Source organism: Arachis ipaensis, chromosome B10 (genome assembly GCF_059453495.1).
Source record: "Arachis ipaensis isolate K30076 ecotype BB chromosome B10, ASM5945349v1, whole genome shotgun sequence".
NCBI lineage: Eukaryota > Viridiplantae > Streptophyta > Magnoliopsida > Fabales > Fabaceae > Arachis > Arachis ipaensis.
The window spans coordinates 146,825,188-146,841,795 of NC_142435.1; the positions used below are offsets into that span (position 1 = coordinate 146,825,188).

The 16,608-nt window shown below is 33.7% G+C and overlaps 1 pseudogene across 1 annotated transcript; it reads right to left on the reverse strand.

The window, feature by feature from the left end:
* Nucleotides 1-11,390: 11,390 nt before the first annotated feature.
* On the reverse strand, nucleotides 11,391-16,061 carry LOC148582040 (putative disease resistance RPP13-like protein 1; annotated as a pseudogene). The gene is made up of 2 exons (XR_015881430.1): nucleotides 12,169-16,061; nucleotides 11,391-12,046 (listed from the first exon to the last, which is right to left on the reverse strand). The product of XR_015881430.1 is annotated as a putative disease resistance RPP13-like protein 1 (transcript).
* Nucleotides 16,062-16,608: the final 547 nt, after the last annotated feature.

The window sequence follows — 16,608 nt, forward strand, 5'->3', positions numbered from 1 at the left end:
CAGTGAATAACTAGGAGCTTTCCGTCGAGATGAATTATACTTCGGGTGGGCACCTGCTGATGCGTGAGCATCTTTTCTATCTTTACCTAGTAAATTTGCATTCAAATTGTTGAGTTTAATCAAGATTTAATTACCTTTAGCCACTATGAATGATACTTTGAGTTGTTTGCAATTTCTGTTTATTTCAGGTAGCATTCGGATGGATTTGACAGAGTTTTGTAGCAGAAAAGGAAGAAAGCGAATGATGTTGTCAACCCCGACCTTCTTGCACTCAAACAGGAATATCTTGAACTACAGAGGTCCAATTGACGTGATTCTAGCGGCATTGAAAAGCTTACTTCTAGAGCTTTTCAAGGATATATAATAGTATACCCTTTTTTTCCATTTCATTCGGCCTTCATGGCGCCAAACTTGAGGTTACTCAAGTTTGGCGCCACACTCAAGTTTCCAATGAAGAATGCACGCTGCCATCTCCACTCAAGTTCGGCGCCAACACAAGGACTCCAAAGAAAGGCTACGCTGCCTCCTCCACGTCGAACTTGAAGTTCTTCAAGTTCGGTGTCAGTATCAACTCCTCCAAGGGAATCGTGCTGCCTTCAAGGACTCGAAAGAAGAAACTCGCACAACCTCCACGCCAAACTTGGTGGCTATCAAGTTTGGCACCACAAGTCAAGGAAAGCCCAAGGAATTCTCTGCCTAGTCCACGCCGAACTTGACTCCCTCCAAGTTCGGCACCAACTCTTCTAACCTAAGTGGTCCCCATTTGCGTCCAAAGGCTGCACGAATAAACTAATAAATTTTGATTAAACTTTATTTCTTTTATAATTAGGAAAATATATTATTTAGTTTTTAGGAAATATATTTTATATTAATTAGGTTTAGATATAAAAGGGAAAAGAATCAGTCCTTCGGACTCTTCGAATCTCTTCTCTTCTACCTCAATCCGTAATTTACAGTTTTTCAGAATCCTAGTTTTCTCTCTGAACTATGAGCAACTAAACCTCCACTGTTAAGGTTAGGAGCTCTGTCTATTGTATAGATTGATACTATTACTTTTCTATTTTAATTCATGTACTAATTTATAATTCAAGAATTATTTTTGTTCTTATTTTATAAATCTGGGTGGAACGGAAGCATGACCCTTGTTCTAATTGAGTTCTTGTATAACTTAGAAAAGCTCTTTACTTGAACAACAGCTTGAAAATATATTCTCCTAAATTTCTAATTATCCGGACTTAACGGGATACGTGATATATAATCCTCTTATATTTGGGTAATTAAGGTTTCTGTGGCATACAACTAGAATTGAACTTCACCCTCTAATTGGAATTAAGTGACCAATGAATTGGCGGTTGATGAGAGTTAGAGGAGACTAAAAAGGTCTAAGAAATTAAGATTTAGTCACATATAGTTTGCCATGAATTAAATCTTGCATGATTAAAATAGTTAATAAGAAAAGTCAATTCGAAAAATAGATAACTCTGAAGCCTTAATTGTTTCTCCATATATTATTCACAACTTGTTTACTGCTTGCTTTCTGATATTCTGAATTTACTGTTAATGCGTTTGAACTCTCAAAACACCATTTTCTACTTGTCTAACTAAGTAAATTAATCAACCATTGTTGCTTAATCCATCAATCCTCGTGGGATCGACCCTCATTCACTTGAGGTACTACTTGATACGACCCGATGCACTTCCCAGTTAGTTTGTGTTTATAAATTTCGCACCAAGTTTTTTGTGCCGTTGCCGGGGATTGACTGTGATTGACAACTACTGGTTGTTTGATTTCTTAGATTAAGCGTTTTTGCTTTAATTTCGTTTAACTTGTTTTTTTAAATTTAAAAAAAATATATATTTAGATTTATTTTTTTTCTTAATTTCTGAAATTAAGTTTGTTGTCCCTTAGTTGTTTTATTCTTCCTAGTTATTTTATTTATTAAGTTTGAATTTTATACTCTTTTTTGCTTATTAGTTATTTTATTTTCTTAATTATTCAGTTTATTTTCTTTATTTTATTTTATTTTTTTATTTTCTTTTATATTTTATTTTATTTTCCTTTATGTTCTTTCTTCTTTACTTGCCTGTTTACCACATGGTGCGTTTAATTCTGTTTGGTGCTTTGTGCTAAGGAAAAATAATGGAGAGATCACGTGGGTTATTATTCACACCCAAGGAGTGATTCTTATTATTGTGGATGGAGGAACTACCCGGATTTTGGTTGGTAAAGTCAAAACCAAAGAAACTTCAGTGCTCCATGTTCCAACTATCAAGAACCACCATCTCCATATTCATACCAAAAACCACCACCTCTCTATCCATATCAAGAACCATCATCTTTCTACTCATATCAAGAGCCACCATCTCCCTATTCATACCAAGAACCATCCTCTTTTTACTCTTATCAAGAACCATCATCTCCTTCTTATTCATATCAAGAGCCACCATCTCCTTATTCACATCAAGAACTATCAGCTCTTGAGCTTCTCATGAAAGAATTCATATATGATATAAGGACGAGTGTCAAAAATGTAGAGAAATATGTGGAGTTGATTATCAAGCCCCAAAAGGAGGAACAAGCAAATTCCTTCCCAAGAGATATAATGCAAGATCCTATGAAAGAAAGTGAGGAAATTAATCAAAGGAGTTCATACTCCAGTGAATTAGAGAACTTTTCACCCTCACACATGGAAGAAGAGGAAGATGCACAAACAAAGAAGGAAGATGCACAAACAAAGGAGGTTGTAAGGGATGAAAACAATTATGGGAATCTACACTCCAATGAAGCAGAGAGTGGCATAGAGGGTGAGTTTATTGAACTACCAATTCAAGAAGTTCTTGATGAATGGTACACTCCAACCATCACACAACACCCAAATTTTGAAATTAAAGAAGTGAAGGCAATCAAGGAAAGCACAAAAAAGGGGATTATGACCAAGAAACAAAAGACATTATCCATGAAAAATAGAAGGTCAACGAAAAGCAATCCAACCTCTACCCCAACAAGCAAGGCGAATCAAGCTAATAACAATAAAAGAAAGCTTGTTAGGAGAAATTCAAGTCAAAGGGTACTAATTTTCGCCTCTCCTCCCTTGGAGTCATTTCTTTTAACCAACTGGAAGAAGAGGAAGAAAAATTCGACAATCAAGTGTCAAGCTAGTGACATTAAATAAGCACTTGTTGGGAGGCAATCCAATATTCCGTGTCTTTAGATTTTCTGTTTATTTTTAATTTATTTAGTTTATTTTAATTTCTTATTGTTTTCCTTCTTTTTAAGTGTGCTTTGATAATGCAGAGTGTGTAAAACAGGAACATTTTTTCTTTGCTTGAGGACAAGCAAACTTTTAAGTTTGGTGTTGTCGCTTCGCTTGTGGCTTTTCTGTTTATTTTGATGGCACCAAAGGGAGGCGAATCATCTGCACGGAGGAGCACAGCTTGAAGAATGAAACGGCCACTAGGATAACTGAGGTGCTTGAGTTCCTTTCATTCTATATTCCTTCTCGTTCTTACTATGTTATGTTTCGGTTTTCTGCTGTTTTATTTTAGTTATTGCATGATCATTTGTTATTTCAATTCCTAGGTCTAGTTTAATTTGCTGCTTTTTATTTTGATATTTGATTTTAATTCTGAAGGGTGTCTCATGTATCGCTCACTGAGCTTGAATCTAAAAAGAAAAGAAAAAAAAAGATGTATTACATGAGAAATAGAGTTTATATCAAAGAGTGGTCTTATTTACTTAAATGTGGTGGTATTATCTGTGATTTTGAATGCATGATATGAACAGTGCATATTTGAATTTGAATCAAAGGATGTTGATATATAAGGAACAATAATTTAGAGAACTATTATGAATTTTCTGAAATTAGTGAAAGCTTAATCCTTGAAGCAAAAGAAATAGCAAAAGAAAAATAAAAACAAAATCCAAGGCTCTGAGCATCAATGACTAGGAAGATCAGACATGATTAAAAGCTCAAAGAGTTGTTTCTCTAGTCATATGCTTGTGGTGTAATTGTGTCAAGTAATCCTTGAAACATAGTACTAAGAGTCGAGATCAAGTGTATTTAACAGAGTATGCCAAAAGTTTTGAGCACCACTATCTAGGAGTAACTAAAAGAAAAATCAGAACCTAAAGAGAGTTCCCCAGTTAAGTGCTTGTGGTGTTTTTGTGTCAAATGAAACTTGAAACAAAACATTTAAAGTCACGGCTAGGCTCAAGGTGCAAAGCACCAAAGAAAAGAGAATTAAAGGAAATTTACTGTGTTCAAAGATTAAACTGAAGTATAAAAGATTAGAGAATTCATAATGGTATCCGGATTCTAATTCCGAATGACAGTGACATTCTTCTGATTCAAAGGAGAGTGAGATGCCAAAACTATTCAGTATTGCAATAGATAAACCTCACTTCAAGAAGAGACACGAGCCTCATTGAACTCTCACTTCTCATGCAAATTCACATCTTAGTCATGTATTAGTTTTGGTTGCTCGAAGACAAGCAACAATTCAAGTTTAGTGTTGTGATGCGTGAGCATCTTTTCTATCTTTTTTTAGTGAATTTGCATTTAAATTGTTGAGTTTAATCAATATTTAATTATCTTTAGCCACTATGAATGATACTTTGAGTTGTTTGCAATTTCTGTTTATTTCAGGTAGCATTCGGATGGATTTGACGGAGTTTTGTAGCAGAAAAGATAGAAAGCGAATGATGCTGTCAACCCTGACCTTCTTGCACTCAAATAGGAATATCTTGAGCTACAAAGGTCCAATTGACGTGATTCTAGTGCCATTGGAAAGCTAACTTCCAGAGCTTTCCAACATTGTATAATAGTATACCCTTTTCTTCCATTTTGTTCGGCCTTCATGGTGCCAAACTTGAGATTACTCAAGTTTGGCGCCACACTCAAGTTTCCAATGAAGAATGCACGCTGCCATCTCCACGCCGAACTTGAGTTTACTCAAGTTCGGCGTCAACACAAGGACTCCAAAGAAAGGCTACGCTGCCTCCTCCATGCCGAACTTGAAGTTCTTCAAGTTCGGCGCCAGTATCAGCTCCTCCAAGGGAATTGTGCTGCCTTCTCCACGCCGAACTTGAGTTTTCAGCGCCAACATAAGGACTCCAAAGAAGAAACTCGCCAACCTCCACGCCAAACTTGGTGGCTATCAAGTTTGGCACCACAAGTCACGGAAAGCCCAAGGAATTCTCTACCTAGTCCACGCCGAACTTGACTCCCTCCAAGTTCGGCACCAACCCTTCTAACCCAAGTGGTCCCCATTCGCGTCCAAAGACTGCACGAATCAACTAATAAATTTTGATTAAAATTTATTTCTTTTATAATTAGGAAAATATATTATTTAGTTTTTAGGAAATATATTTTACATTAATTATGATTAGATATAAAAGGGAAAAAAATCAGTCCTTCGGGCTCTTCGAATCTATTCTCTCCTACCTCATTCTGCAATTTACAGTTTTTCAGAATCTTAGTTTTCTCTCTGAACGATGAGCAACTAAACCTCCACTCTTAAGGTTAGGAGCTCTGTCTATTGTATGGATTGATACTATTACTTTTCTATTTTAATTCATGTATTGATTTATAATTCAAGAATTGTTTTCATTCTTATTTTATGAATATGGGTGGAATGGAAGTATGACCCTTATTCTAATTGAGTTCTTGTATAACTTGAAAAAGCTCTTTACTTGAACAACAGCTTGAAAACATATTCTCTTAAATTTCTAATTATCTGGACTTAACGGGATACATGACATATAATCCTCTTATATTTGGGTAATTAGTGTTTCTGTGGCATACAACTAGAATTGAACTTCACCCTCTAATTGGAATTAAGTGACCAAAGAATTGGCGGTTGATGAGAGTTAGAGGAGACTAAAAAGGTCTAATGAATTAGGGTGTAGTCACGTATAGTTTGCCATGAATTAAATATTGCATGATTAAAATAGTTAGTAAGAAAAGTCAATCCGAAAAATAGATAACTCTGAAGCCTTAACTGTTTCTCCATATATTATTCACAACTTGTTTACTGCTTGCTTTTTGATATTCTGAATTTACTGTTAATGTGTTTGAACTCTCAAAACACAATTTTCTGCTTGTCTAACTAAGTAAATTAATCAACCATTGTTACTTAATCCATCAATTCTCGTGGGATTGACCCTCATTCACTTGAGGTACTACTTGGTACGACTCGATACACTTGTCGGTTAGTTTGTGGTTATAAATTCCGCACCACCTGCAAAAGGCACTCAAATGTTCACGTTAGTGAATGAATAATAAGTTTTATTTATTTCAATATATCTTCAAACAGTTTCTTATCTTCCTTTTATTTTTGGGATATGTTTTTTGAACATTTTACTTAAACGAGGAATAATAATGTTTTAGAACGTGATGATATATTTTAGTATTTGGTTGTTTAACAACCGATCTATAGTGGTTATAATCGAGTTATAATGTGTAATCGAGCTATAATAATGACATCAATTGGACATTAAGGTTCAAATCGGTTAATTAGCAAAAAGAACCTAATTGAATAACTTAATTTATTATAAGATAAAAAAATTAAAAATCTTTCCAAACATTAAAGGGGTACTTGAGACATTAACATTATCTTGACATCCTAGAAAAAATGTACACCGAATCTGATCTACGTTTTTTATTACGTGGGTTGTCCCACTAGGACTAGCTGCAACAATAATGTCATCGGACCCAATGGTCACTTCACCATAACCTTTATGAGAAACCTTGCTATAAAAACATTACAACTTATAAGTCAGTCAAGTCATAAAAAGAAATAATGTATGAAAAATATTATTTGTACATTAAAATTAATTATTAAAATTAATTATTAATATATTTATATATAAATATATGTGTATTTTAATTTATTTTTAATGTGTATTTATGCACACGTAATATAATTCTATATGTATATTCCAACAAAACAAAAAAAAACCAACAACAATGATAACAACAATAAATTTAAAGTTAGTTACATATGAATCAAACAAAATTATTGTATTTTATTATGTTTATAATAAATTATTTACATAAATTTTATTTGATCATCTCATATATAATTTTTTGAATAATCCTCTTTTATTAATCACCAAGTGATAAAAGTTAAATTAGTTTGACTTACGGCTAAATTCAATTTTAAAACATTGCTTAAATATATTATTATTTGTAAAATATTAGCTGAAATGTTTATACCTTAGAAGAAATGAGTTTTTACTAGTATTACTATTTTTAGTGAACTCCATCTCATGTTTTAGTTATATTTCATACGGTTTGAAATAAAATAATATAACATTTCTTTGGTGATTGAAAGTTGAAACCACAAGACCCTTATTTTTTTAATTCAAAGGATTACACGTATAAAATGTAAAATACAATTTAATTAATATAATATTTTTAAAACATTTCATTTATATAGATGCAATTGAATTTATACATAGTTAACAAATTAGATTATATATGCCAATTAATTATATCTTAAATGACATAATCTTTTCATACTCACTTAAGAGATTGAGGATTCGAGTCTTCCTGTTTTTAGTAAAAAAAAAAAAAACTAAATGATGTTAGATGATGTATGATATGTGAACTATTATCATGCATGGATAAGAAATGAGGAGTAATAGAACACAGGTGTAATATATATAAACTTAATTTCCCATACATATTTATGATGTATGGCAGAACAAATGTATATAGTACTCTAAAAATTAATGGAGTAACTTACCCTATATATCTAGTCATAGCACCCCAAATAACAAGTATTTCGTTATAATAATATAGTGTCTATGATTTCCTCTTAACTTTTTTGGTCGGATTTCTCCTGCATAACACAAGTGATAGCTCCACCTAAAAAATTAGAGAAAATAGAGAAAAATAACTTTTAGTTAGTTAATATCAATGAATGTTAATATTTAAGTTTATAATTTAAAAGTTATAATTTATATGAGAAGTGCTAGGGGAACAGCGGAATTTGTTATGTATAGCCATCATCAATATTTTTAGTAGTGTGAGATGACATCTAATAATGTAGGATTACTCATTTTTCTTTTGATGGTTAAGTGATGACTAAATTTTAATAAAAGTGCTGCTTCTAAATTTTCTCAATTTATAATTTAGAGTATAAATTTTAACTTTTAAGATAAAAAAATAATTTTAAAGAAATTAATTGATATAAACTAAAAGAAAAACGGTTACCTAATATTACTCGAAAAATTATGATCCTATTTTAAGAGTATGTTTAATTATTCTAATATTTTAGGTTGATTGTTGTAGTACTTGATTATTTAGTTTAAAAAATAAGTGAATTAATTTATATGAAGATATAAATATATAATGATTAATTTAGTAATTAATTTTTAGTTTACATATATTACTTTCAAATAATAATAGATAAAAAAAATATTAATTTTTTAATGTATTGTAAGTATAAAATAATTTAAAAAAATTAGAAAAAATTAAAGACCTGAAATTCTAGAAGCATAGGCAAGAGACAATGGATCAAGGAGCCAACCACATTCATCTTTCAAAATCTTGGAAGGAATTCCAGATCGAAATCTGAGCAAGTTGAGGTTAATATGATGTATGGCAGTCCAATGCAGGGAAGAGGAAGAAGCTTTGGAAGCAGTGTGAAAATGGAGGGAGATCCACGTGAAGAAGAGGAATATGGTGAGAACAAATGGAAGAGAGAGTGGTCTTTGGAGGAACTGAAGCATAGATGCTCTCTTTGTAATGCTATTTTATTTGTTTAGAAATGTACATCATTAAATCATATTCACTTTCTTATAACTCAATTATGGATTACTAAATTTACTTCTTTTTATAAATTAGTGTATGTATATATGTTTGTGTAATTTTCTAATTTTAGTTTTGAGTAAATCTCAGAGTAATCATTGAGATTGACCATATATATTAAAATACGAGATTTAAATTATAATAATTATGTGTTTAGAATTAGAGATTAACTGATGTATTCTTGTTTTAATATTATTGGTGTTATTAAAATTTCAAAAATTATTTTAATATATGTGTTAAATATGAATAATCGCTTTGAATTTTACTCTTTGGTGTTAAAAGTTAAAACTTTAGTTATAACTTTAACATTTTATTTCACCCCATTAATAGACTTTCTCTATTATTTTTTTCTCTCACATAAATAAAGAGGTTTTCTACTTTCTTTATCTTTGTTTTTTCTTAAAAAAAATAATTCAATTTTTCTGAAGAATTTTAATTATACAAAATCGTTGTGAAAAAATAGAAATGAATTATTTCACAATTTGTTTATGATGGTTAGTTATTTAAAAAAATAAACATTTAAATTGATTCCTAAAAAACTTTAAATTGAACATTTTGATCATTAAGAATTGTTATTATTTAAAATTTTTTTGAGATAGAATGGTTCTTTTTTTATAGATTGATAGATAAATTAATTTTTGTAATATAAAATTTATTTTTCAAATAAAATATGTAATATTAGAATTTAGATCATTGATATGAATTAATATTTTTATACTATATATATTTTTTAAATTAGATAATTTAGTATGTAAAATTATGAGACTAATACTAGATTGATTATATAAATGCTATTCTCTATGGTAATATAATTGTGTTGTAAGAATAGTGATAACAAGAACTCAAAACTATAGAAGAATTTTTCTATCTTAATTTTTTTTTCTCTTTCTCTTTAATGGTGAAGAACTCAAAATTATCATGGTCTATAAGCCCATAACTCAAGTGTTTCCGATGTAGAAAGTTCTTCCAAAGCATACGAGTAGGTAGTCACTTTTTGACTTTTTAGTAAAACTAACTTGGGACATTGGCATTCAAATTCCTTGGGTTGTTGAATTCAGATACCCACAAGCTAGTTTCTGCAGACTGAACAGTGATAACAAGAAAGTGAAATGCAACTCCACATTCACCAGTTATTAATGGCAATCTGCGTTTGTTTACAAACACAGGACAGTGAGGGACACAGAGACATAAAATCGTGTTTGACATATATGGACAGAGACAATGTGTCTAGAGATACTAAATTAGTATTTTGTGTCTATCCTGATAGAAAAGACACGGAGACGCTAACAAAAGACACAACTTATTTTTCATTTTTTCTTTTATTATTCTTGTTAATTTTTTATAATTATAATTTTTATTATTATATTTTTCATCTCAAATTTTTGATTGAAAAAAAATGAGAATAAATTGGATTTTCATAATTTGTTATAGTTTATCACCAAATAGAATATAAAAACACAAAATCTTGTGTTGTCCTATCCTATTCTCAGAGTCTTGTCCTATCCTGTTCTCAGAAAACAAACGCAGCCCAAGGGATTGTGACCCAGTTTAAAACTTATGAAATAAAATACAATTAAAGTACAAACAATACTTGTATCTAGATGTTCTTCAGAAATAACAACTTAAGTCCTTATGTTCTGCCTCACTGTCTTACATCTACTAAAAGAAAAGGCATATAGCTTTCGTTTCTTTTCCACAAAAGGAAACACCAACAAAGTCAAGTACCTAACTCATGACACTTTTATCAACCGAATCGTAGCAAGCAGAATGTTTAATTCTTTCGGTATTGCTTTTCAGCTCTCTCCTCAGCTGAAGAGAGAAATCATCGCTGACATCATCCTCCCACTGTTGGGTCACTTTTTAAGGGCGCAAAACAATTAATCTCATTCCTCCAATATATAACTCCAAGCAAGGTAATTCAACAATATTTATAGCACGTTATACATGTAAAGAAATTTTTTAAAATCCCAAAACAAAATACATGCATGCAAAAGAATGTGCCAACATAAATCTTCCAAGAAGGAAAAATAATGGCAGAGATTAGAGTGGGTATTGATGAATTAAACCCCAATAATAAGGATCTGCTGTCAACTAATGGAGAAGGTTAGTGAATGCAAGTGGACAGACTATGGCATTCTTCAAGATTGTCTTCATCATCATCTTAATTCATTCCCTTTTCATTCTTTAACCATTTTAATATTCTGAATTCCCTATACTTTTCATTTGTGAATTTTTGGCACTCTTATTTCACTACAAATATAACCTTCCAGACCATGAACATGAAAGTCTAAATCTTCAAAAGGGTAGGTTCCAGAAAAACAAACAAGGTATTATTTTTCAATGGAATGGTTATGTGACACAGTGACAGAATATGTTGACTTGATTTCTCTTGATAAGGTTTTGAATTAGTCCAATTTGTTCATAGCCACCAATCAATATCCCATTAACTAAAGCAAAACTAAATTTATCTGCTAAACTTTAGTTCATGTGCCTGAAATTTATTATCAGATGGTTTGGAAGAATTTTAGAGTGTAACATACACATGAACCGAAATTTAAAAGGTAAATATGGTAATGATCAATAAGAAGGACAATAATCAATATTTTTATTTTGGTGACTGGACAATAATCAATATGAAAATGATCAATATTATGATGGCAATGAAGGTGGACTTCCGGTATTCTTCCTTGCAAACTGGAACGGCTCGACCCACCACAGACATACGAATTGGCTCTTGCCACGTGGCTCTCTATGTCATTGAGTTGCTTACCATGTGATTGGACCAAAACAGCCATGTCCAAGAACAGTTGATGAAGTTCATTGGGGCTCCGCTCTATATCAATCAGTGTGCCATGCGACTCTTGAATCTCTTGGATTGTGTCCATGATTGGCCCTGGTTGCTCAGTTGCTTTGTGCAAGAAAGTTTCAACCACCACATACAAATTTTCATATTTTGAGTAATCAAAGTTATTCTAACATTATAAAGTAGATATTCTTTCTCAGGTGATATACAAATTTAACGAAATGATTTAAAATTCAGCCATCCATACCACTTTAGTCATGAGGTTTCCTAACCACTTATCTCCTCAAGAACCTTCCTCTGTTGCAGTTATTATCATTGTCTTGTTTCTCAGAATTCTTCTGAGTATCACAATGATTGAATACTATTGATGCATCAAAAGCAAAATTGTAACTGCACAAGTTATCTCTTGTTGGATTCCATGGAAAAGCTGTATGAATGATACAAGACATTAATAAAAATGAAGAATAACAATATTGTGAAACAGAATGAAGAACGAAAACTATTGACTCAGCAACACAGAATATTGTTGTGTGAGATAGAAAGAATTACCTGTTGAAGTTGTTGGATTACCAAATCCATCTGTCATCAACTTGAATGGCGGGGATGTGGCAAATTTTGGGCCAAACCTGCGGGTCCTTCATCTCACACAGTTTACCCAACAAAGGGCTTCCCTTGATGATGAGTTGTAACAGAGAGGCAGGCAGCTTTTCTCCGTCAATGTTCTCCAAATTGGAACAATCATAAATAGATAATTGTTGGAGGGAGGTGAGGTGGGCAAGTCCCTTGCATTCCAACATCTCCACACTTTTAATGCCATCCAGTCTGAGAGACTCAAGGGTGGCAGGCAACCAACCTTCCTTAGGGAGACACTTCACATTCTCATATTCACCTTCAATAAGACACCAAAAAAAAATATATTCACCTTTAATAGAAAGATGAGTAAGCCCATGAAACTGCGATGCTACACAGCTGAGTTGTTTCTCGCAGTAGCTGATGGTAAGATCTCTCAAGCTACGCTGTGGATCCCCTGTAGCACACAAATCAATCTCTGGGCAACCACGTAATGAGAGATCTTCTAGCTGAGGTGATGCCATCCATAGCGTCTGCAGGGATTTCAAACTCCCACAAGAATTTATCACTAAAGAACGGAGACATGAAAGAGAGCGTGACACCACGACAGACTGCATCTTTTCACACTCGCTGATTTGAACACGCACGAGATTTGGAAAGCAATCCAGCGAGAAGGATGTAGCCGAATCACAGCTGTTCTGTATCCTTAGTTTATGCAATGAGTGGTGTTGGCCTTCCATTTCAAATTCTAATTTGTTGCAATCCAATATCGTCAGCTCTTGTAGTGATGCGGGAATACTACTCACTGGAAACAATACGTGCGATGAACAATCTGAGATGGATAAATATCTGAGGCAAGTGAGTTTGGTTTGCGTAATGGCCTCCATCACCGACTCCACTTGATGCTTTCCATTAATTGATACCTTATCCAGCAAAGGAGGTAGCTCCCCAATTCTCATTTCATTGCTTCCTTCCATGCGTAAAGAGGTAATCGCGGGAGCTCTTGGAACACAACAACTGAGCTGCTCGCAATTCTGAATAGTAAGACTTTTCAAAGATGGAAGTTGATTTGGCAAATCTCCTCTCAACATGGGACAATCCTTATGATAAGCTTCCTAAGTCGAGGAAATGCATTGAACTCCGACGAACGCCATTCCTCCCAGCAAGGCATTGACTCAAATGTAAGAGTTACAAGCATTGGAAATGGAGTCTCCAGACAAGATTCATCATTTCGGTAAAACTCAGCCCCCACAATAGCAAGCCTTTCAAACTTTGCAATGTCCAGGTGCTTCAAAGAGGGCAACTGTCCAAGTGAAGGAAGCATACAACAATTCTTGAAATAATCCGAAAAAAAACCGCCCAGTGTTATTTGGGTGATGTTGCGGTAAGAACAATGTCCCAACCAATCTGGAAATGTTGTACCCCTGTAACCCCAAATTTCTAGTTGTTTCAAATTACTATGAGGTTGTAACTTTTCAAGTATATCTCTTTCAATTTGTGAATCAACTGTATTCTCATATTCATCTGGCGACCACTCCAAGAGCAAACATTCAATGCCATCCTTCTCAAACATTCTTGCCTCCAATGCTTCGCTGCTATTGACCACATTCTCCAATTTGTCAATCCAAATTGTTTGGTGTAGATTTGCAAGTGCTCCCAATTCATTAATCTTGTTCCCTTCACGCTTCCCGACAACATAGTTGCTTAAAACCTGCAAACTTGTCAATTTGCTCATGCCTTCCGGCATCTCATGCAAAGGAGTCCCGCGAATATCAAGGTAACTTAAGTTTGTAAGATCTATCATGCCAACAGGAAGGGCTTTTAGTTTCTTACATAGAACCAGCTTCAATGTCTGTAAATTGTACAAGTTGCAAAGTGTATCGGGCAATGTCATGATGTCGGTCCGAGACAAATCCAAGTAACGCAAATGAATCAACTCGCCTATTGAATCAGGCAATGACTTGAGAGGAAAGCAATTGAACGACAAAGCCCTCAGGTACTTCAACTTTGACAACAAGATACACGGTGCATTTCCCATGTTAAATGGAATCTCTCGCTTCAAATTGAGTCCAAGAAATGTCCTTGTGTGTTTTACTCGGTCACAAACTCCCAAAAGTTTTGAGATTGGATAATTGCCTTTGGCATTATGTGACAAATGGCGAGTTTTAATATCAACCTCAACTGCATTCTCAAGCTCTTCAGCTCTGAAATAGAATTCTCCAGCAAACATCATTGCCAAATCATGCACCAGATCATGCATCACAAACTTGTTTTTATGAATCTTATGAGGTTGGAAAAATGATCTCGCAACTAATTCCTTAAAATATTCATCACCAACTTCTTCTGGATTTTTTTTTCCTGCTGATTGCAAAAAATTCTCTGCCATCCATAGCAATATCAATTCATCTTTGCTAAACTCATAGTCTTTGGGATACAAAGAACAATAAACAAAGCACTCCTTTAAATATGAAGGAAGATAGTAATAACTGATTCTTAACGCAGGAACAACCTTTATCTTATCATCGGAGAGTTCCCAGATCTCACTCTTCAATAAATGATTCCAATCCTTGAAATCAGAATTTCCACGCAATAAACCTCCAAGGGCTTGAGCTGCCAAGGGCAATCCATCACACTTCTTTACAAGATCTCTGCCAACTTTTTTCAAGGTTGAATTCTCCATAGAACCAGTTGAGAGTCGTGCATGTTTTGAAAACACCAACCAACAATCTTCCTCAGACAATAAGCTCAGTTCATAAGGTGAAACAGTTTGCACCACAGAAGCCACTCTTTTACTTCTAGTTGTTATGAGAATTTTACTTCCCTTAACCCCTTTTCGAAAAGGTTTTAGAAGTTTATCCCAATCTTCGTAACTTTCACTCCATACATCGTCCAAGACAACAAAGAACTTCTTCCTTGACAACTTTTCTTTTAAATCATGCTGAAGCAAATTCAAATCTGTCAAGCTGCAAAAACTTTTAGTTATTGCCTCGATTATAGTCTTGGTGACCTTGAAAACATCAAACTCTTCTGACACACAAATCCAAGCTTGAAAATCAAAATTCTCCTTCACTTTGCCATCCTGGTAAACCAATTGGGCCAAAGTAGTCTTTCCTATCCCACCCATGCCCACAATGGGAATCACAGATACATCACTATGACCACCAGTATCATCACCATCATCATCCAACAACAGTTTTACTATCGCCTCCTTGTCTTCTTCCCTGCCACATACATCAGATGTTTCAACTAGAGATGTAGTGATCCTCCATGACATGTTCTCCTTAGGAATCTCTCTCAGACCAAGAGTGTCTTTTTGATTCACAAGAGACTCAATCCTATCAATGACTTCCTCCATCCTGTTTGCTACATCCCGATCTTGCAAATTGAGAATACCAGAGAAACGAGAGAGGAAGGTACCTGGATCCTTCTGAGTGGCAGCTTTGGTGAAGACTTCATCGAGCAAGTCATCAGCAACATACATGGCATGTTTGAGACTATGAAGCCAGTCCTTGACAGGTGTCTCCTTGATCTGCTTCTGCTCAGCATCGATGAGAAAGGCTCGAACAACATAAAGATTAGTCTTCAACCTTTCAATCAGGTTCTGAGTAAGCTTCTTCCCTTTGATCCAGTTAACAACTTCAGGGGAGGACATCCTGTCAAAAACAACACTAAGAACGGAAGACAAAACAGCTTCGGCAGCCATGTTTCTGAAGAGAAGTGATCAGATCTGAAGGAACAAATGGTAAGCAAGTGTTTGACTGCTGGTTGACTGGTTGCAGTAGTTTGTGGTAGTGTCTTAACTGTGATTTGTGTCGAGTAGTTAAATGTGTTAGGTGTTGAATATTTTTGTAATAAAATAAAATGACTTCTTGCTCTTATTGGTCTTCGACAGATTATTCACATGGCATCCAGTATAGTTTTGATGTATTCACATGCCATATTATATTATACTAAAATTTGCGTATCTATAATTCAAATTTATCTAAATAATCATGTTGTTAAATAATTAAATAAAATTATTTATTTAATAAAATTTAAACTTTAAACAATAGAATGAAATTACAAACTAAAGTTTGATTTGGTAAAACTTTTATTTTTAAAAGTAATTTATAAAAATAATTTTTAAAATACATCTACGACACCTCCATGCCATAGTACTAATGTTCAATGTCTAACGAAAATCAAGTAGTTCAATTCATGTTTATCATTTAATTTGAAATGTATAATAAGACACTCATGGTGGTCATTGATGCAGACGATGTTCAGCACAGAAAACCTGAGGATCTTGGGCTACAATTTTACTAAAGATTTTGTTCCAATCCATTGTCCTTTAAACCACTCCATTTAAGTAAGGCATATATTGTTGGGAGAAGAAGCTGTGTCAAAGAGGGAAGAAGAACCTTTGGTTGGGAATTCAAT